The 23,772-nt window shown below is 39.2% G+C and overlaps 1 protein-coding gene across 1 annotated transcript in view; it reads right to left on the reverse strand.

Moving 5' to 3' along the window:
• The window catches only part of sgcd (sarcoglycan, delta (dystrophin-associated glycoprotein)), a 1,159,024-nt gene that overhangs the window by 526,990 nt on the left and 608,262 nt on the right, over positions 1–23,772 (reverse strand). The window lies entirely within an intron of this gene.

The raw sequence follows: 23,772 nt of genomic DNA on the forward strand, positions 1-23,772 counted from the left end.
ATTTGCAACACTTTTGTTGTCAAACTGATGAAGATGTTTTCTTCACTTGCTGATGTTTTTTCAATTTGCATGTGTTTTCTTAAGTTGCAGAGTGTTGAGCTGTCTCAGCCACCGTAGAAATATGTCTTTTGAAATGTTTTACAAAGATAACTCACTTGACAAACTCGCCATTTCTTTGCACAGACGAAACGATGGCTGCGTTCCAATCTGCATGATTAATGCTTTCAGAGAGCACTTCGGAGGGAGAATAATCGCGAGGTCCACGCTGCTATATAGTTTCAAACTGAATTTGTAATAATAATAAAGAAGGCGAATAAGGTAATAAAATTATACCACAACTTTAAGTCTTTTAATTCACTCAAAGTGGTTGGTGAAATCTTCTTAAGTAATAGGGCATAGGGTTGATAACTCTTAATAGAACAAAGCCCAGGTGCGGCGCAATCAATGACATCAACACAGCAAACTAACAGCGAACTATGCCTCTAACCACAGGTGAAGAGCTGTCATTCCAATGACACAAGTTCGCGATGCAGTTTGCGAATGTTCAGTTGAACTATGGTTTCGGGAAACACCGGATCGTTGAACCTGCAGTCAGTAGAGCTTCAGTTTCTGTTGCTGAAGACAGCGCTCCTCACTGCATTGGCTTCGGTCAAGAGGGTCGGGGACCTGCAGGCATTTTTCAGTCGACAATACGTGCCTTGAATTCGGGCCAGCCAACTCTCACGTAGTTCTGAGACCCCGGCCTGGATACCTGCCCAAAGCTCCAACCATGCCTTTCAGGGATCAGGTGTTGAACTTGCAAGCGCAAGTCCTTTTATACTCGCGCTGCAGGGCAAGGTACGGGATGCAAATCTCGCACAACAATATTCATTAGCTTGTTTTGTTAACACTCGAAGGCAATTATAATAGAATAATAAAATAGAAAGTTAAATAATGGATTAAATATGTGTATACAAGTAATACATTCATTTAAATATTAGCCTTTTATTTCTTTAAAAATGTGTTTAAAAAAATAAAAATACATTCTGGTACATCTGTTTTACCAAACAAGCAATCTGCCATATCAATTATAAAATATTTGATATTATAGTAACCTTAAACTTCATTCAACGTGCTACTGATTGTACAGTCAGGTTTTAAGGATGGAATACTTCACTGGTAGTAACACATCAGCTCAGCTAAGATTGTGACTCTAATGCATCATTTTTCCCAGGTTTAGGAGTGCAAATGAAAATGCAAAGAAAATGCGAAGAAAAAATGTAACTCGAAAAACAGCCACATTGAAATGGATATCATTGGTAAGTAACATGTTTTTCAAATGACTAAAATACGTATGCAAATGACTAAAATACGTATGCAGACTAGTGGTTTTTAGAATATGTGGGGAAAAGCTTTATAAGTATGATATTATCTTACACCAGGATTTGCTGCCACCGAGGCGTTACAACGACAGTTCGTAAGAATACCATTTTCTACCAATCACGCATATCATTGCAGAACAATGTAGAATTCATCTATAGGTATGTAAATTTCTGCAGATGGCAAAATTGTAAAATCAAATTATCATATAATTGGATTAAAACACACTTTGTGTATACTCAGAGGGTAACAAAATTAGCAATATGGATAGAGCCGCACCCCCCCCCCCCCAACACCGAAAATAAATATAAATATTTGGTCATTTATTTGTTATATCACAAAATGTCAAATATTAAAAGAGGAGTAAGATGGCCCTCACTGGGGTATGCTAACCCCCTACTTCGGGCAAGAATCTCCCTAGAAAAACTTTTACAGAATGTATAGATGACTTTTGATTTATTTATTTTTTTATATTTATGTAACAAATAAGTAATGATTTAGTTAACAAATAAGAAAAATAAAACAGTGCGACAAGTAACATTAGTAGCCTATATATGCTAAGTTTCAGTTCATTATTTTGACATGCTTAATTTGTTCACGGCAAAGAAACTCAAACAGCAGAAAACGACATTCAGTTTGTTTTCTTTATTTTATAAAAACACAATATTTTGTATTCATTGTGAGTGCACACAAAAGCAGACCCTTACAGTGATGCATTATTAATCTCTATGACAATAGACAGGAATATTTTGAGTGCTACAGTATAAGAAAACAGCAGAAGTGTTCACGCCGGTGCACTTACACACACACCCTTACACACAACATATCAGTTCCAGCATTACTAACTTGACATCGCAATCAGTACTTTATCAAAATAATATACAGTCATTCAAACCTCAGCACGACCACCAACTCTATGACATTGTTGGAACGCAATTGAAGCACAAAGTCTATAATTTACATAATAAATAATAGTTTAGCATTTACATACATCGCAAATATGCCAATATTATGAAATATTTGGATTTGTGCCAAATGAGAGGTAGTATACACGAACACAAAGCTCTATTTAACAGTTGAGTGTGCAAGCCTTTAACCCCTTAAGTGGCACCCCCCCAATTTTTGAACATAGATGTAAAAGTGCTTTATCCACACTTAAATTGTTATAATTCATGAGGAATCTTTTTAAAGAAGATAATCTGCAGATCACTGCAGAAGTGATATAATTTAAAAATATTAAAATATTGAAAAGTTATACGTTTAAATTTACTCTAAAGAAAATTCACTGTACCATTTTTATTGTATTGTATATTAAAATAAATATGTTATTATCATATTTTTGAATCCAAAATTGCTATAAAATTAAAGCCTCGTGTCTAAATAAGTTATGTTCTAAATTTGAAGTTAAAGGGATACTCCACCCCAAAATGAAAATTTTGAATTGCATGAATCACTTACCCCCATGTCGTTCCAAGCACATTTTTAGGTATTTTGGAATAAAACCATAGACTTCCAAGTAAGTTACACTGTCAAGGTCCAGGAAAGCATGAAAAGCAACTTCATAATAGTCCTTCTGCCATCAGTGGTTCAACCGCAACGTTATGAAAGGACGAGAATACTTTTTGTACGGAAATAAAACAAAAAAAATAACGACTTTTTCTACAATCGGTCTCCTCTGTTTCACTCCACATCAGCGTAACTGTACGTTCTTCTGTGTCAGCCGCGACACAAAGCAAAAATATATGTAGAAAACGCTGCCTGTGGACAGCTCAGATTTGCCAAAATGGCTGATGTGGAAGTGACACAGAGTAGACAGATGGACTATTCTGACTATGCTTTTCATATCTTTTATGGACCTTGACACTGTTATTTACTTGACAGTCTATGAGACAGTCACTCACTGTTTTCATCCAAAATATTTTAAATTGTTTTCAGAAGATGAACAAACATTTTACGGGTTTGGAATGACATGAGGGTAAGTGATTAATGACAACATTTTGGGAGTAACCATTTAATATAAAAAGTTATACCACAAGCAGCCACCAGGTGCCATTATTTTATGCAGTTTTCTGTCACAAATGACAAAATTTCTTTGCAGTGGAACTCACTGATGTCTTTACAGACATTTTCAACATCTCACTTAGTCAGGCTGTTGTCCCCACATGCTTCAAAGCTACCACCATCATTCCAGTCAGGAATTGGTGGTCCTGAAGTTCAATCAAGAAGATCTCAGGTAACCAGTTTTATTTGTTTTGATGTTAAATATGTCGAATGTATTATCTTGATTGAACTTCAGTGAACTTATTCCATGTGTTCCATGTGCGGTTCAATATCAACCAGTAAGATTCCATGTACGATGTCGCGTTTTCATTGGTCAGTCGTTGAAGCCTATTTTTGATTGGTTTTTGCCGTTTTGACAGCGTTTATGCCAAGAGCAAAGAGAAAGAAATCGAAGAGAAGAGTACTTGGCCATGCGCGAACGTGTGGGACATAGTCTAAGCACATACATGCTTACTTTAAGCGAAGAGGAGAGATTCGCGATTGCAATGAACACGTTTTAAGTGCAGGCATACTCTCTGAGCGAGCCCAGAGAAAATTCTTACAAGAGCAACGTGTATCTGAGAGCGCGTGCTAGCAGAGAGATTTGTGCTACGCACACTATATTCCGTGCGCGAGCAGAGATTCGCGCTCCGCACATTATATTCTGTGCGCGAGCAGAGAGATTTGCTCTTGGGCACATTATATTCCGTGCGCGAGCAGAGATTCGCGCTCCGCACATTATATTCTGTGCGCGAGCAGAGAGATTTGCTCTTGGGCACATTATATTCCCCGCGGGAGCAGAGAGATTCGCGCATTATATTAATGTACTTTCGCGCTACAATAATACAATCTCGATATTTGACAGGGAAATAACGCCATATGCTTATGGCAGATGATTCAAAAAATATGTAAAGATATACAGGTTATACGTCCGCTCACAGTTCCCCCGAGGCGGCGGTGTCCGCTCACAGTTCCCCTGTGGCGACGGCGGCATCCTCTCACAGTTCCACCGAGGCGGCGGCGGCGGCGTCCGCTCACAGTTCCGTCCCTCCATCCCCCTGATCCTCCTCCGTTCTGCCTCCCTCCGTGATTTCTACTTTGGAGTGTCTGGAATCCACTCCTTAAGGGATGGTTTCTGTCACTGTCTTCTGTGAGTGTTGGGTTTGTTTGGTGCCATGTGCTTTAGTCCGGTCTCTTTTCTTACCCCACCTATCTTGTTACCTCATCATTGTTTTAGTTGCTACACCTGTGTTTCTCCCTTGCTCCCGGACTCATTTACCTTCACTCTGCACACCTGTCTCTCAATCACACACACACCTGTTGCTCATTGTCATGGACTATATATTCTCTTCTCACACACCACTCTGTCTGGCTGTATTATATGCCTAATGTTTAATGTTATCTGCTAATCGTTGCTGGTGTAAACCGTGTTTCTAGTTCTTGCATTTTGGCTTGTTCCCTGTTATTAGTTTCTGTTTTGTTTTTGCCTTGTTGGCTTTTTTGTTCTCTTTTATTAAAAAGTTATATTTCCCTGCATTTGGACCCAGACCCTGTTTCTCTTCTGCGCGTCCTGACAGTAAGAGGATGTCCAATGCTTATAAAGCGTGTCTGATGATTGTGCTGTGTAATTGGTGGCAGCTGTGTGTGATAGTTAATAGGTGAATGTGATTGGTGCAATGGAGCATGGGAAATGTAGTCCAGTGTGTACTGTGTAGTGTGGCCATTAATTTAACGCGTAAACAAACCTGCGTGACCATAGAAACCTGGGTTTATCAGAGATGTATTTATTTATATTTTATTGGAAATTATGAAAATATTATATTATTTATTATAGAAAATATATTAACCATATGCCTTGGCTACTGGACTTTATTATGTGATAGTCAGCATTCAAATGAAGTTTATCATGAATAAATGTTACATAAAGTGCATAATAAATGGACTGCATTCATATAGCACTTTCAACAGACCCATGGCCATTCAAAGCGCTTTACAAATTGCCTCACATTCACACACTCATTCATTCATACACCGACGGCGATGGGTCAGCCATGCAAGGTGCCATCCAGCTCGTCGGGAGCAGCTGGGGTTAAGTGTCTTGCTCAAGGACACCTTGACACTTGGTCAGGTGGAGCCGGGGATTGAACCACCAACCATCCGGTTTGTAGACAACCTACATAAACAACTGAGCCACTGCCACCACATAATATTAAAAAAACATTTTAATCCACCCTACAGTTTTGTCCATTAACTGATCGTCTTTTCCACATAATATTTGTATATTTTTATTAGACTATTTATTAGTTATATTTTATATTAGTTTATATACTTTTTTTTTGCTGCAACATTTCAACCTCTTAACGTTCTGAATACTTTTGTAATAATAGCCTAGTGTAAATTCACGACATGCAAATCAAGCTTTGATTATGCTGACTGCAATTTATTCTGGAATGCATTTTAAATGTAACATATTTCATTTTATTTAGACTAATTAATAGACCATAATTATAAATACAATAATTTCGTTGAGTAATTAATAATTCACGTGGTTTCATTTGTAAATTAAAACACAACACGCTCATTTATCATCACATGACGTCAAAACTTTATTGGCATAATTGTCAGATAAATGATAAATGAGCCTGTTGTGTTTTCATTGACAAATGAAACTATGTTTTGTGCCAGGGCTAAGTTTTTCTGATGGGGCTATAGTCCTGTCAAGCACTGCCCTAGATCCGCCACTGGCATGTAATAAAGTCCGGTAGCCAAGGCATATGTTTAATATAATGATTTAATAATAAAATATTTTCTATAATAAATAATATAATATTTTCTTAATTCAAAATAAAATATTAGTGAATACATCGCTGATAATCCCGGGTTGCTATGGTCATGCAGGTTTGTTTAGACATCAAACTGGTGGCCACTAGAAAAACATGTAGTTTCCCTCAACATAAGAAGTCGTGGCCAGGAGAAATGGATGTCGTTCCCTCAACATAGCATCCTGAGGCCACATCATAAGGATGACGTTACCTCAACAAAATGATCTCGTGGCTACGACATAATATGACATTCCCACAAGTTAATATGATGTTCCCATGAATTAATATCTCGTGGCCACGACATACAGTATTATCACTTTCCCACCAGATATTATGTCGTGGCCACAAGAAAACTAAGTGAACCGACCATGTATTCTCCCAGGCACCGAAGTTTTGCATTCCGTTTTCAGTTAAATATGTTTCACAATATCAGAGTTAATATTTTATGAGTATTTTTTTATGTTTTTGTTTTTATATATACAGGTCAGTACAGAAAAGTGCACAAATGGGAAAGAGTGGAGCGGATGGCATCAAAAAAGAACTAGAGCTGGGAGACTTCAAAGGATAACCTGAAGCACAACTCCACTATATATGCACAAGGCTATTAGTTCTAACAGTTTAGGGTCACCTCGGTAAAAATCACATTCCCCTCTCTCTTATGCTGGGCCCTTGGAATCATCCTAACCTCACACCCCCAAACTGTTCAACACATTTTCATTGCACAGATGTAAACATGTCTTCTAATGAGACATATTATTAAAACATGTTTTCAGAGAAATTTTAGTTTTCCCCCAAAATAAAAGATCAACTGGTCATGAAAATAGAAGTGTTTCTCAAAATATTTACAAATATTCATATTATTTTACAAAAACCTTTAAATATTATTGTACTTGGATTGTTCTTCTACAGGTTTTTAACAATACATCCATGCACAAACACTGTAAGCTAAAGTTTGTGATTAGTTTAATCTGTTTTATACCGTACATTTCCAAAATAAACCTCTGTTTTAAAATTTTGAGCATGTGATAGTTTATTGAAGTTGATTGTGAAGCCATTTGATTTTTAACCTTTATAAATGTACAGTGTTGATCTAATTGGGGAAGTTGTGGCCTAATGGTTTGTAGCATATCTGACCCGAACCAGACAAATTAAAGAGTCGATCAGGACTGTGGTTGAAACATGAGTCAAAATTTAACCCCTGGTCTCCACAGAAATCTTTATGTCAGAGAATGGCACAGAAACTGTCTTTTCTAGATATAAATGGACCAAAATGAACTCAAAATGACTTATAAATGAATATCAGTCCATCGCTTAACTCCATATTCATTTATATGTAACCCACACATTTGACTATCATGTTATAATCACTTATTGTGTATGTCTTTTAATAACTATCGGATAGCTTAAGGATACATATTCATGATTAGTATGTACGTGCTTGAATCTGTTAGTCAAGTCAAGTCACCTTTATTTATATAGTGCTTTAAACAAAATACATTGCGTCAAAGCAACTGAACAACATTCATTAGGAAAACAGTGTGTCAATAATGCAAAATGATAGTTAAAGGCAGTTCATCATAGAATTCAGTGATGTCATCTCTGTTCAGTTAAATAGTGGCTGTGCATTTATTTGCGATCAAGTCAACGATATCGCTGTAGATGAAGTGACCCCAACTAAGCAAGCCAGAGGCGACAGCGGCAAGGAACCGAAACTCCATCGGTGACAGAATGGAGAAAAAAACCTTGGGTGAAACCAGGCTCAGTTGGGGGGCCAGTTCTCCTCTGACCAGACGAAATCAGTAGTTCAATTCCAGGCTGCAGCAAAGTCAGATTGTGCAGAAGAATCATCTGTTTCCTGTGGTCTTGTCCTGGTGGTCCTCTGAGACAAGGTCTTTACAGGGGATCTGTATCTGGGGCTCTAGTTGTCCTGATCTTCGCTGTCTTTCAGGGCAGTAGAGGTCCTTTCTAGGTGCTGATCCACCATCTGGTCTGGATACGTACTGGATCCGGGCGACTGCAGTGACCCTCTGATCTGGATACAGACTGGATCTGGTGGCTTCGGTGACCTCGGAATAAGAGAGAAACAGACAAATATTAGCGTAGATGCCATTCTTCTAATGAGGTAGCAAGTACATAGGGTGTTATGGGAAGTGTTCCCGGTTCCGGTTAACCTAATTAATGCAGCCTAAAAATCCTTTAACAGATTTTGATATTTAAAGCATATTAGTATGTTATGTGTAAGCCAGGTTAAAGAGATGGGTGTTTAATCTAGATTTAAACTGCAAGAGTGTGTCTGCCTCCTGAACAATGTTAGGTAGGCTATTCCAGAGTTTAGGCGCCAAATAGGAAAAGGATCTGCCGCCCGCAGTTGATTTTGATATTCTAGGTATTATCAAATTGCCTGAGTTTTGAGAACATAGCGGACGTAGAGGATTATAATGTAAAAGGAGCTCATTCAAATACTGAATGAGTATAACCATTCAGGGCTAAACCATTCTGGGCTTTATAAGTAATAAGCAATATTTTAAAATCTATACGATGTTTGATAGGGAGCCAGTGCAGTGTTGACAGGACCGGGCTATATGGTCATACTTCCTGGTTCTACTAAGAACTCTTGCTGCTGCATTTTTGACTAGCTGTAGTTTGTTTACTAAGCGTGCAGAACAACCACCCAATAAAGCATTACAATAATCTAACCTTGAGGTCATAAATTCATGGATTAACATTTATGCATTTGACATTGAGGACATAAGCCGTAATTTAGATATATTTTTGAGATGGAAAAATGCAGTTTTACAAATGCTAGAAACGTGGCTTTCTAAGGAAAGATTGCGATCAAATAGCACACCTAGATTCCTAACTGATGACGAAGAATTGACAGAGCAACCATCAAGTCTTAGACAGTTCTAGGTTATTACAAGCAGAGTTTTTAGGTCCTATAATTAACACCTCTGTTTTTTCAGAATTTAGCAGTAAGAAATTACTCGTCATCCAGTTTTTATATCGACTATGAATTCCATTAGTTTTTCAAATTGGTGTGTTTCACCGGGCCGCGAAGAAATATGGAGCTGAGTATCATCAGCATAACAGTGAAAGCTAACACCATTCTGTCACCGATGGAGTTTCGGTTCCTTGCCGCTGTTGCCTCTGGCTTGCTTAGTTGGGGACACTTCATCTACAGCGATATCGTTGACTTGATTGCAAATAAATGCACAGACACTATTTAACTGAACAGAGATGACATAACTGAATCCAATGATGAACTGCCTTTAACTATCATTTTTGCATTATTGACACTGTTTTCCTAATGAATGTTGCTCAGTTGCTTTGACGCAATGTATTTTGTTTAAAGCGCTATATAAATAAAGGTGACTTTGACTTTGACTTTGACCATGTTTCCTGATGATATCTCCCAAGGGTAACATATAAAGCGTGAAGAGTAGCGGCCCTAGTACTGAGCCTTGAGGTACTTCATACTGCACTTGTGATCGATATGATACATCTTCATTCACTGCTACGAACTGATGGCGGTCATATAAGTACGATTTAAACCATGCTAATGCACTTCCATTAATGCCAACAAAGTGTTCAAGTCTATGCAAAAGAATGTTGTGGTCAATTGTGTCAAATGCAGCACTAAGATCCAATAAAACTAATAGAGAGATACACCCACGATCAGATGATAAGAGCAGATCATTTGTAACTCTAAGGAGAGCAGTCTCAGTACTATGATACGGTATAAATCCTGACTGGAAACCCTCACATATACCATTTTTCTCTAAGAAGAAATATACTTGTGAGGATACCACCTTTTCTAGTATCTTAGACAGAAAAGGGAGATTCGAGATTGGTCTATAATTAACTAGTTATTTGGGGTCAAGTTGTGTTTTTTTTGATGAGAGGCTTAATAACAGCCAGTTTGAAGTTTTTTGGGACATATCCTAATGACAATGAGGAATTAATAATAGTCAGAATAGGATTTATGACTTCTGGAAGCACCTCTTTTATGAGCTTAGATGGTATAGGGTCTAACATACATGTTGTTGGTTTAGATGATTTAACAAGTTTATACAATTCTTCCTCTCCTATAGTAGAGAATGAGTGGAACTGTTCCTCAGGGGGTCTATAGTGCACTGTCTGATGCGATACCTGTAGCTGACGGCTGAATGGTTGCAATTATATCTCTAATAGTATCGATTTTAGAAGTAAAGTAGTTCATAAAGTTATTACTGCTGTGGTGTTGGGAAATGTCAACACTTGTTGAGGCTTTATTTTTCGTTAATTTAGCCACTGTATTAAATAAATACCTGGGGTTATGTTCGTTTTCTTCTAAAAGAGAAGAAAAGTAATCGGCTCTAGCAGTTTTTAATGCTTTTCTGTAGGATAGGTTACTTTCCCGCCAAGCAATACGAAATACCTCTAGTTTTGTTTTCCTCTAGCTGCACTCCATTTTTCAGGCTGCTCTCTTTAGGGTGCGAGTATGCTCATTATACCATGGTGTCAAACTGTTTTTCTTAACCTTCCTTAAGCGTAAAGGAGCAACTGGATTTAAAGTGCTAGAAAAGAGAGAGTCCATAGTTTCTGTTACATCATCAAGTTGTTCTGAGGTTTTGGATATGCTAAGGAATTTGGATACATCAGGAAGATAACTTAAAAAGCAGTCTTTTGTGGTAGAAGTGATGGTTCTTCCATACTTGTAACAAGAAGTAGAATTTACAATTTTGGCTATATGAAGTTTGCACAAAATACAGTATACAGTAGCCAGTACAAACATAACAGGGGATTTATGATTAACATTTGTTTCTCTGGATAATGTTATATGAAGCACCATTACTTCAAACGAGTTATACTTGAAGCCTGCCCTCTGAGAAATCCTGAAAACGTTGTTATAAATTGAAGCAACACCTCCCCTTTTGCCTTTTTGACGCGGCTCAGGTTTATAACAGTAATCTTGGGGGGTGGACTCATTTAAAATAATGTAATCATCAGGTTTTAGCCAGGTTTCTGTCAAACAGAGCACATCTATATTATGATCAGTGATCATATTATTTACAAAAAGTGTTTTCGTAGAAAGGGATCTGATATTCAATAAGCCAAGCTTTATCATTTGTTTATCCATATTGCATCTGTTTTTTATTTGTTGAACCTCAATTAAATTGTTAATCTTAACTTGGTTTGGACGTTTTTTGTATTTTCTAGTTCGGGGAACAGACACAGTCTCTATAGTGTGATATCTAGGTGAAAGAGTCTCTATGTGCTGAGAATTAGCTGACCTCTGTGACGTGAGGCAGCTAGCAGACTGTCGGTTTAGCCAGTCTGTCTGCTTCCTGACCTGGGCCCCAGTTAGTCAAGTATAAACACTAAGACTATTTGCCATATTTCTAGAGAGAAGAGTGGCGCCACCCCAGGAGGGATGAAGACCATCTCTTTTCAAAAGGTCAGGTCTGCCCCAAAAGCTCGTCCAATTGTCTATGAAACCTATGTTATTCTTTGGGCACCACTTAGACATCCAGCCATTGAGTGATGACAATCTGCTATGCATCTCGTCACCACAGTAAGCAGGGAGGGGACCAGAGCATATTACAGTGTCTGACATCGTGCTTGCAAGTTCACACACCTCTTTAATGTTATTTTTAGTAATCTCCGACTGGCGAAGTTGAACATCATTAGTGCTGGCATGAATAACAATCTTACTGTATTTACGTTTAGCATTAGCCAGCACTTTTAAATTTGCCAAGATGTCAGGTGCTCTGGCTCCCGGTAAGCATTTGACTATAGTGGCTGGTGTCTCTATATTCACGTTCCGTACAATAGAATCACCAATAACTAGAGCACTTTCATCAGGTTTCTCAGTGGGTGCATCACTGAGTGGGGAGAACATGTTTAATGTTTTGATCGGAACAGAAGAGCGGTGTTTTCACACACGACTACGCTGCCTCACCATCACCCAGTTGCCCTTCTGCAGGGGCTCTCTTGCCGGAACCGAACAATGTACAGGAATCCCTGAGCTAGACGCATCCAAAGCCGTATCTAGAGCCCTAACATTCTTACTGTCCTCAATTAAAGTTTGGATGCGTGTCTCTAATTCTGAAATCTTCTCTGTCAGCGTAACTATTTTCCTGCATTTATCACATGTGAATCCCTCATCTGCGACACAGATAGATAAACTTTACATGTGGCAAGAGGTGCAAATAACAATAGCAGGAGAAGCCATTACTCACCGTGCTTGATGAAATATTCTTACTGCGGTTGTTTGATGAACTTGTGAAAAACTGTAACGAGAGAGAGGAGAGGAGAAAAGAAAACAGCGATAGGTTCTAATGAAAACGCTAATGACAAGCTAACGAGTGCTAACGCTTTGAAATAGTCCTGACCATCAGTTATTTGTCAAATGTATCATTCTTGTTCTAGGAATCATGTCCAAAATTAGACCCTGCAAGAGCGAGAAAATTCGGACCACATGCTTGATAAGAAAACATATGATTTATGATAGCCCAGAGCCAAAGCAATATCTGATTGGTCAAGACAACATTTGAGGTGTGGCCAACAGGCCAGTTTAAATACTTAGGAAACCATAAAATCTTGCTTTTAGCTTTTAGCTTCTAGCTTTGCTACTTAGCTTTTGCTATTAGTCATGTTTGTTTTTAGCTTTTAGCTTTGCTTCTTAGCTTTAGCTTTTAGCCATGCTTTTAGTCATCACTGTTCTTTGAGCACGGTTCCAGCGTGCTTCGGCCTGTACACCTGCTGCTACTTAGCCACGATGAGAAGAAACACCACCTAGTCTCGTCAAACTTTACTTCTTTTCTTTTCCGTTTGAGAGTTTCGTGTTCTGAGTTAAGTTTTGTAACGCCGTGTCACCGAGGCTGACCTCGAGTGCCTGTTCAACTTCAATCAGCCCACACAACTCCGCGTCTTCAGCCAACGTCCATGAAAAACAATCTTGGCTTCGCAAGACGTCACTTCAACGACTACTGAATCGGGAAACCCCCTTTTAACGACAACTTTACACAGGAGACCCAAGTAGTACCTCCAGACATTTTTGTACTGGTGTATCTAATATAATTTTGACCTCATTGAAGAACTCAATGCGAGGGTTAATTAAGTGATTGATGGCTGTTCATGTCTATGCAATTTCACTTATTAATGTAAACTTGGGACTTCACATTTTCATTCTCTTAAACTCATTCTTCCCCAACGTTCTATCTTCCTGCAACTTGTATGAATGTCTGAGTGCGTTTGCTTATATGTTAGATTAGTTTATGTCTTAGATTTATCTAATAAAGCCTTATTCATATCGGAAAGAGAAGTATCTTGTGTTTTGTGCTTAAAAGTTAATGTCTTAAACTGCCTATCTTGTTACTGTGCTAATTGATAGCGTTTTCACTATACTTTGGATATTAATATCTAGCGCAGATTTGATGTTAAACGGCTCGTTCAGTGAATCGCAGGGCGTCTTAGTGATCAGCCGTGAAACAGTGATTCTGTTCAAATTCCCTTTGAAATCTTAAATGATTCCCTTTGAGCTATATTGACCTGTTTCCCTTACATTATTATGGTGGAGAATGCAGGCAGTTTAATCTAAATTGTGAGCATAAACCAAGTTATTTAATCTTTTCTTTGGTTGCGGATGAAAGGTGAGAAGCTTAGTCGAGACGTGTGTGTGTGTGTGTGTGTGTGTGTGTGTGTGTGTGTGTGACCCATAATGTAAGCAGCGCGCAGATGGGACTGTAACTCAAGTCCACCTCTCCAATATTAGCAGCAGTAAGTGAACTTAAAAGTAAACATCTGAGAGCATATAATAAGGTAGAAATTGAGCGTGTTCCTCATTTTTGTAATGCCTTGTTTATAGCTGATTTGATTTCACTGCGTGTTCCAGTGCCTCTCAATCTATTTATCAAAGCCTCAGTATTCATAGTTTGATTGGCAGTGCGTGTTCCACTGCTGAAAAAAATGTGATATTTGACTCCCCTAAGTTAAACATTAGAGAATAATGATTGCCCGTTTGTGTCCGTTCATAGAGTGAATGGAATCTCGCGTAACACTGCGTGTGTCCGAGAGTAAGTTGAATGGGTGTGTTTTAAAAGCTTGATCAAGTAAATTTTAACTGTGTACCAACAGCGAATAAATCCTGTTGTGTTTGTGTCCAGAGAAACTGGCACGGAGATTCAGATCGCTGAGATGGCTATCACTGTGTTCCCTTAACTAAAGCACGATGCTGCTATTTGAATTAAGATAAATTTAACACTAAAAGCGGTGTTGTTATTTGTACAGTGTTGAAATGAGCCGACATTTCATGTAACATGCTGAACTGTTGTTGCAATTATGCAACGATTCATTTGTTAGTCCACTAAAGTTTGTTTTGGTTGCCACAGTTACAACCGTGACACGGAAGTCTTAACCTACTTCCGGAGCAACTTTGAACTGCGCACGTGCAGCGCATCAACGCTAGTGTAAACAAACTCCACGGTGTTGCTAAGCTAACGAAACAGTTGTTGTATTTACATTAGAAGTCTATGCTAAAGCCACTAGCCTCAAAGGTTAGCCGTTAGCATTACCATCCAGTGGTTCAATAGTGTCTGTTTGGGCAACGCTGAAGTGATTTAACCCTTTAAACATCTCAACTAACACTTGTTGAACTCTTTCTCTCTCATATTGCTCTCTTGTCTCACTTTATTTTCATTTTACTAGAAAGGGAAATACTGACTCACAATTATTAATTGTGTCAAATTCAAATTTAATTGAAACGTTAAATTTATTTTGTATCATTCAAAATATCCCTCTCAGATAATTTCATATGATCCATTATTTCTAGTATTCTCTTTGGGGCCTACTTATTTTAGGAATGAATAAGCCTTGAACTTTGAAAGTTTAAGTAAACTTATTCTACCTAATTTATTTATTACCCATCTCTATATATTATATTCAGACCTATACTTATTTGATTGCATTGTACCCCTCTTTCTTCCTGTTTTGGTTATACATTTAACCACTATTGTTTTATTTATTGATTTCCTCTATGTAATTTCATTTTTGCTATTTTGGCCATTTATTACTTTTTAATTTAACATTTTTTAACTTTTCTTACCATTTCTTTCCTCTGTGTATCCTAGCTTGGGAACGACACACCTGAGCCCTAAAAGGAGACATTAGGGTTAGCACTCGTTAGCTTGTCATTAGCGTTTTCATTCGAACCTATCGCTGTTTTCTTTTCTCCTCTCCTCTCTCTCGCTACAGTTTTTCACAAGTTCATCAAACAACCGCAGTAAGAATATTTCATCAAGCACGGTTAGTAATGGCTTCTCCTGCTATTGTTATTTGCACCTCTTGCCACATGTACAGTTTATCTATCTCTGTCGCAGATGAGAGATTCACATGTGATAAATGCAGGGAAATAGTTAAGCTGACAGAGAAGATTTCAGAATTAGAGACACGCATCCAAACTTTAATTGAGGATAGTAAGAATGTTAGGGCTCTAGATACGGCATTGGATGCGTCTAGCTCAGGGATTCCTGTACATTGTTCGGTTCCGGCAACAGAGCCCCTGCAGCAGGGCAACTGGGTGACGGTGAGGCAGCGTAGTCGTGGGTCAAAACACCGCTCTTCTGTTCTGATCAAAACATTAAACAGGTTCTCCCCACTCAGTGATGCACCCACTGAGAAACCTGATGAAAGTGCTCTAGTTATTGGTGATTCTATTGTACGGAACGTGAATATAGAGACACCAGCCACCATAGTCAAATGTTTACCGGGAGGCAGAGCACCTGACATCTTTGCAAATTTAAAAGTGCTGGCTAATGCTAAACGTAAATACAGTAAGATTGTTATTCATGCCGGCGCTAATGATGTTCGACTTCGCCATTTGGAGATCACTAAAAATAACATTAAAGAGGTGTGTGAACTTGCAAGCACGATGTCAGACACTGTAATATGCTCTGGTCTCCTCCCTGCTTACCGTGGTGATGAGATGCATAGCAGATTGTCATCACTCAATGGCTGGATGTCTAAGTGGTGCCCAAAGAATAACATAGGTTTCATAGACAATTGGACGAGCTTTTGGGGCAGACCTGACCTGTTGAAAAGAGATGGTCTTCATGCCTCCTGGGGTGGCGCCACTCTTCTCTCTAGAAATATGGCAAATAGTCTTAAGAGTTTATACTTGACTAACTGGGGCCCAGGTCATGAAGCAGACAGACTGGCTAAACCGACAGTCTGCTAGCTGCCTCCCGTCACAGAGGTCAGTTAATTCTCAGCACATAGAGACTCTTTCACCTAGATATCACACTATAGAGACTGTGTCTGTTCCCCGAACTAGAAAATACAAAAAATGTCCAAGCCAAGTTAAGATTAACAATTTAATTGAGGTTCAACAAATAAAAAACAAATGCAATATGGATAAGCAAATGATAAAGCTTGGCTTATTGAATATCAGATCCCTTTCTACGAAAATACTTTTTGTAAATAATATGATCACTGATCATAATATAGATGTGCTCTGTTTGACAGAAACCTGGCTAAAACCTGATGATTACATTATTTCAAATGAGTCCACCCCGCAAGATTACCGTTATAAACATGAGCCGCGTCTAAAAGGCAAAGGGGGAGGTGTTGCTTCAATTTATAACAAAGTTTTCAGGATTTCTCAGAGGGCAGGCTTCAAGTATAACTTGTTTGAAGCAATGGTGCTTCATATAACATTATCCAGAGAAACAAATGTTAATGATAAATCCCCTGTTATGTTTGTACTGGCTACTGTATACAGGCCACCAGGGCACCATACAGACTTTATTAAAGAGTTTGGTGATTTTACATCCGAGTTAGTTCTGGCTGCAGATAAAGTTTTAATAGTTGGTCATTTTAATATCCATGTTGATAATGAAAAAGATGCATTGGGATCAGCATTTATAGACATTCTGAACTCTATTGGGGTTAGACAACACGTTTCAGGACCTACTCATTGTCGAAATCATACTCTAGATTTAATACTGTCACATGGAATTGATTTTGATAGTGTTGAAATTATTCAGCCAAGTGATGATATCTCAGATCATTATTTAGTTCTGTGCAAACTTCATATAGCCAAAATTGTAAATTCTACTTCTTGTTACAAGTATGGAAGAGCCATCACTTCTACCACAAAAGACTGCTTTTTAAGTTATCTTCCTGATGTATCCAAATTCCTTAGCATATCCAAAACCTCAGAACAACTTGATGATGTAACAGAAACTATGGACTCTCTCTTTTCTAGCACTTTAAATACAGTTGCTCCTTTACACTTAAGGAAGGTTAAGGAAAACAGTTTGACACCATGGTATAATGAGCATACTCGCACCCTAAAGAGAGCAACCCGAAAAATGGAGCGCAGCTGGAGGAAAACAAAACTAGAGGTATTTCGTATTTCTTGGCGGGAAAGTAACCTATCCTACAGAAAAGCATTAAAAAACGCTAAATCCGATTACTTTTCTTCTCTTTTAGAAAAAAACAAACATAACTCCAGGTATTTATTTAATTCAGTGGCTAAATTAACGAAAAATAAAGCCTCAACAAGTGTGGACATTTCCCAATACCACAGCAGTAATGACTTTATGAAGTACTTTACTTCTAAAATCGATACTATTAGAGATAACATTGCAACCATTCAGCCGTCAGCTACAGTATCACATCAGACAGTGCACTATAGACCCCCTGAGGAACAGTTTCACTCATTCTCTACTATAGGAGAGGAAGAATTGTATAAACTTGTTAAATCATCTAAACCAACAACATGTATGTTAGACCCTATACCATCTAAGCTCCTAAAATAGGTGCTTCTATTACTAATTCCTCATTGTCATTAGGATATGTCCCCAAAACCTTCAAACTGTCTGTTATTAAGCCTCTCATCAAAAAAAACCACAACTTGACCCCAAAGAACTAGTTAATTATAGACCAATCTCGAATCTCCCTTTTCTGTCCAAGATACTAGAAAAGGTGGTATCCTCACAATTATATTCCTTCTTAGAGAAAAATGGTATCTGTGAGGATTTCCAGTCAGGATTTAGACCGTATCATAGTACTGACACTGCTCTCCTTAGAGTTACAAATGATCTGCTCTTATCATCTGATCGTGGGTGTATCTCTCTATTAGTTTTATTGGATCTTAGTGCTGCATTCTTTTGCATAGACTTGAACACTTTGTTGGCATCAATGGAAGTGCATTAGCATGGTTTAAATCATACTTATATGACCGCCATCAGTTCATAGCAGTGAATGAAGATGTATCATATCGATCACAAGTGCAGTATGGAGTACCTCAAGGCTCAGTACTAGGGCCGCTACTCTTCACGCTTTATATGTTACCCTTGGGAGATATAATTATAGGACCTAAAAACTCTGCTTGTATTAACCTTCTAGGTTGTCTAACCTGTCTAAGACTTGATGGTTGCTCTGTCAATTCTTCGTTCTTCCTTAGAAAGCCACGTTTCTAGCATTTGTAAAACTGCATTTTTCCATCTCAAAAATATATCTAAGTTATGGCCTATGCTCTCAATGTCAAATGCAGAAATGTTAATCCATGCATTTATGACCTCAAGGTTAGATTATTGTAATGCTTTATTGGGTGGTTGTTCTGCGCGCTTAGTAAACAAACTAAAGCTTGTCCAAAATGCAGCAGCAAGAGTTCTTACTAGAACCAGGAAGTATGACCATATTAGCCCAGTCCTGTCAACACTGCACTGGCTCCCTATCAAACATCGTATAGATTTTAAAATATTGCTTATTACTTATAAAGCCCTGAATGGTTTTGCACCTCAGTATTTGAATGAGCTCCTTTTACATTATAATCCTCTACATCCGCTACGTTCTCAAAACTCAGGCAATTTTATAATACCTAGAATATCAAAATCAACTGCGGGCGGCAGATCCTTTTCCTATTTGGCGCCTAAACTCTGGAATAACCTACCTAACACTGTTCGGGAGGCAGACACACTCTTGCAGTTTAAATCTAGATAAAGACCCATCTCTTTAACCTGGCTTACACATAACATGCTAATATGCTTTTAATATCCAAATCCGTTAAAGGATCTTTAGGCTGCATTAATTAGGTTAACCGGAACCGGAAACACTATCCTATAACACCCTACGTACTTGCTACATCATTAAAAGAATGACATCTACGCTAATATTTGTCTGTTTCTCTCTTATTCCGAGGTCACCGTAGCCACCAGATCCAGTCTGTATCCAGATCAGAGGGTCAATGCAGTCACCCGGATCCAGTACGTATCCAGACCAGATGGTGGATCAGCACCTAGAAAGGACCTCTACATCCCTGAAAGACAGCGGAGACCAGGACAACTAGAGCCCCAGATACAGATCCCCTGTAAAGACCTTGTCTCAGAGGACCACCAGGACAAGACCACAGGAAACAGATTATTCTTCTGCACAATCTGACTTTGCTGCAGCCTGGAATTGAACTACTGGTTTCGTCTGGTCAGAGGAGAACTGGCCCCCCAACTGAGCCTGGTTTCTCCCAAGGTTTTTTTCTCCATTCTGTCACCGATGGAGTTTTGGTTCCTTGCCGCTGTCGCCTCTGGCTTGCTTAGTTGGGGTCACTTCATCTACAGCGATATCGTTGACTTGATTGCAAATAAATGCACAGACACTATTTAACTGAACAGAGATGACATCACTGAATTCAATGATGAACTGCCTTTATCATTTTGCATTATTGACACAATGTTTTCCTAATGAATGTTGTTCAGTTGCTTTGACGCAATGTATTTTTTTTAAAGTGCTATATAAATAAAGGTGACTTGACTTGACTTTGTTATCCCTCACTATGAGTTCAAATAAATTAGAAAGACAACTCTCTTTCACTTAAAGTTTTTGTTTGATTAGTTGTGCAGCAACTAAAACAATGCTCTCTTTGTAGTTGAGATAACCGCTACTGAGACTTACTGTTTCCTTCCCATCTCTCTCCTTTGCTTTCCTCTTCACTTTTGACATTTGTAGGGACATGTAAGAACCATCAATCAATTCTAAGTGAATGAAATACACATTCGTGTCAAAGAAGACGAACCATCCTTATGAATTAGATTTTAATCAACCTCTCCTTTGTTCTTCCTAACCTCCCTACATTTGGAAACGCAATCCAAGTTTTAGCATCTCATCCAACGTTGAGATCAATTTAATAGAGATACGTGTTGAACATCTGTCGCCTTTGCAGGCTCCCTGGTGAGCGGTCCAACTTTAAGGTGTAACGTGTCCATCCTGTCAGACTAAGGAAAGATATATCAGCATTATTATTGTATTATTTTGTCCAAAACAAGAGATTTAATAATATTATTTACCTTCTTGATAACATTTAATTGGGAAAAATACATTTTCCTCATTTGAAAAACAGAAATTTAGCTTGTCATTTAACTTGTTTTTCACCTCTTTCTCTCTTTTCCTCTTCCTCATTAGAGTGACAAAGTCTTCACATCTCTAGTCTACTTAGACACCCTGAGACCAACACAGTCATCACCACACTTCACTAGTGGTTCACAATCACTGATACAACACTTAGTTGTCCCACCACACATAGGCTTTTACTCGACACAGATCTGTGTCAATCTCTCTTCTCCCCAGCGTGCCAACATGCCGCAGACTGCAGACACCATTGCCCATGGGGATGATGTGAACACTTGGCTGGGAGGCATGACAGACAGCCTCACTCCAAAGACATTTGAACTGTTATTATTTTTAATAATAATCCTAATCCTAAAAAGATTCCTGACACAAGATTCAAACCAGAACCACAACCACGAGGAGCTAGTCAAGATCACCAGCTCCCTAAGCTATGCCTTCGCAACCCAGCTGAAACTTAGCGACAAGCACATCACCCACCTTCAAGAGGAGCTGACACGTGCTTAACGTCGCATAGACAAGCTGGAAGTGAAAGTTCAAGATCAACGCAAAGCACCCAGCGAGAGGGAGCAGGAAACAACGGAACAAGTTAAGAAGCTCCAAGCAGCCCTGGCAGCAGCTCAGCTCGACCAGCAACATGCAACGGCTGCTCAGAAAGACCTGGTAAACAGACTCCAGTATGCCGAACAGCTACTAGAGAAAGCCAAGCTAGACATCAGAAACAAGAATTCTGAAATCAGTGCTTTGAAAGACCACCTTGAAAAGTACAGAACTGAAACGGACAATCTGAACCAACAACTAGACGATACCAACGATGAGCTCTACATGGTCAGAAAAGAACTCCAATATGCTTACAAGCAGAAACAAGAGCCAAGACAAGAGAAACATCTCTTAGCCTCATCACTGCTGAGCAGAGCATAGTCCCACGTCCAGGAACTGGCATTTGACGAAAGGAACGAAGGGCCACAACCCAAAACCTTACATGCCTTTGCCGAACAACCCTTTCCTGCCAAAGAAAGAAAACCTCCCGTCCAAGACCTTGCAGATGCATACGGGATGACCATCAAAGACCTCAACAAGCTGTCTGAAAACATCAGCAGGTTCAACCTGAACTCCACAGAGGGCCACGACATCCAGGCTTACCTGCGAGATATCGAATTTCATCTGGAAATGAGACCTCATGTGATTGACAGAGACTGGTTATACCTCCTTAGAGCCACGTCCAGTCCAGAGGTACAAAACTTTCTAGATCGACAGCCCAGTTAAACAAAGTCAAACTACCAGCGACTTCGTGAGGTCCTGACTAAAGAGTTTACAGACCCTGAGTCTGAACATGGTCTGTTAACTGCCTTGGAAACCAAACAAGGTCGACAAGAGACTCTAAAAGCTTACTACAACCGACTCCGACAAGCCTACTTTGGTGCACACAAGCAACCTGACCTTGAAGAGGATGTGAACTTCAAAAGCCTCTTCCTAAGAAATCTGCACCCTGGAGTCAGCCACCATCTAGGCGTCATGGCTTGTCCGCACTCCATGACCATCCAACAGTTGCGTGACCTAACTCAGAAGGCCAATAACAAACAGAAGATGGCCTCAAAGAAAGGTAACAGAACCTCCACACTCTTGAACTCTGTTCACAAAGACTCAAGCCTTGCACTGGACAACACCAAGTGGCATCACAACACTAGAGTCTTCCATCAAGAGCACAGAGAACGTGACACCCATGTCCACAACCGTTTTCAGTCCAACCGCTGGACAAATTCATGGGACCAGCCACGTTTATTAAGAAACCAAAAGGATAAGAACAACTGGAAACCTAACCAGACATCCAAAGGTAATCACCTGACTCATCCAAGAGCAACTCGTGTGGGTAAGAAACAACAAATCTCACCTCAGCACCACTCAGACACAGTGCTGAGTATGCACAAGAACATGACAGCTTACCGTCAAAAGATATGGAACGAGTCATGAGAAAACTGAGAGAGTTCTTTCAAGACCATTTACATGCATATGACCACAAAGTTGAGTCATGCTCGCTGTGACCAGCGACAGAATGGAAGGCCGGTGATCACATGGTGCACCACATCAGAGATGACAAGCACCTGTTCAACAACCACCCAGAACGAGCAAGTCTTTCACGGCCAACCATCGATGAAAATCTGAGGTACTGAAGAACATCACCTCAGTCACCCAACGCTCAGTAACAAACTGTCAAATGAACTCATACTCCAAGAACCACATTCCCTGGCTGTGCAACAGCAACCACCAGAGCAAAGAAGGTCAGAAAGTCTGCTAAAGCCAGAAAGCATCACAAGAAGAGTGCAACATAGGAGACAACGTTTTGCAACCCAGCTTCACACAGCCATGTTAAACTGCCTCCAACTGTCTGCTAAAGAACTTCCTGTCTTGCTAGACTGACCCCCATTAGACCATGGCGATGCCCTCATCCAAGCCAAGGACTCTCACCAGAGAGACAGTTTTCAGTGACATACTTGAAAAGGGGGGAGACAACACAGACTTGAACAGATCTGACCACACATGCACTACACCATTAACACACACAACATTACCTACACCCAGAGGTAACCACATCTACTGATAACACATTAAACAAACGTATTCTTCCCACAGGTAGAATATCCAACTTTTAGCATAACAAAGTTACATATACCCACCATGAAGAAATGTGCAGCCATCCTCACAATAGGTAGAACACCTGACACAAAATTAAGGTACATGACACACTAGCTGCACATGACATCCTAGCTCAATAGTAGTTGTAAGCCAAGCTAGGAAAAAACCCACAGCAGCTTTGTTTTGTTTTGTTCTTCTTTTACCTATCCTTCTCCTTCCCCTCTTTCCTGAGTAGGTGAAACACCTAGACACCCTGCAAGGGTCGAAGGTCTGAAATTAGGATTGACTCGCAACACCTAATATCCGCCAGCCACTCTAAACTGAATGGGAGCCAGAGAGCTCCATGCATGATAGGTCAATTCATTTAATTGAAAATGAGGTTACTAGAAAACTAACGGTAAACGTGTAAATAAAGACAACCTAGAAGAACCAAACAAAGTTAACCACAAATTTGATTGATGAATCAAAATAAAACAACGATTTCCAAAACGATCTAAACTATCCTCAATGTGCTAAACTTCATTGACTAATTGAA

Source organism: Carassius carassius, chromosome 36 (assembly GCF_963082965.1).
Source record: "Carassius carassius chromosome 36, fCarCar2.1, whole genome shotgun sequence".
In the NCBI taxonomy this organism is placed as follows: Eukaryota; Metazoa; Chordata; class Actinopteri; order Cypriniformes; family Cyprinidae; genus Carassius; species Carassius carassius.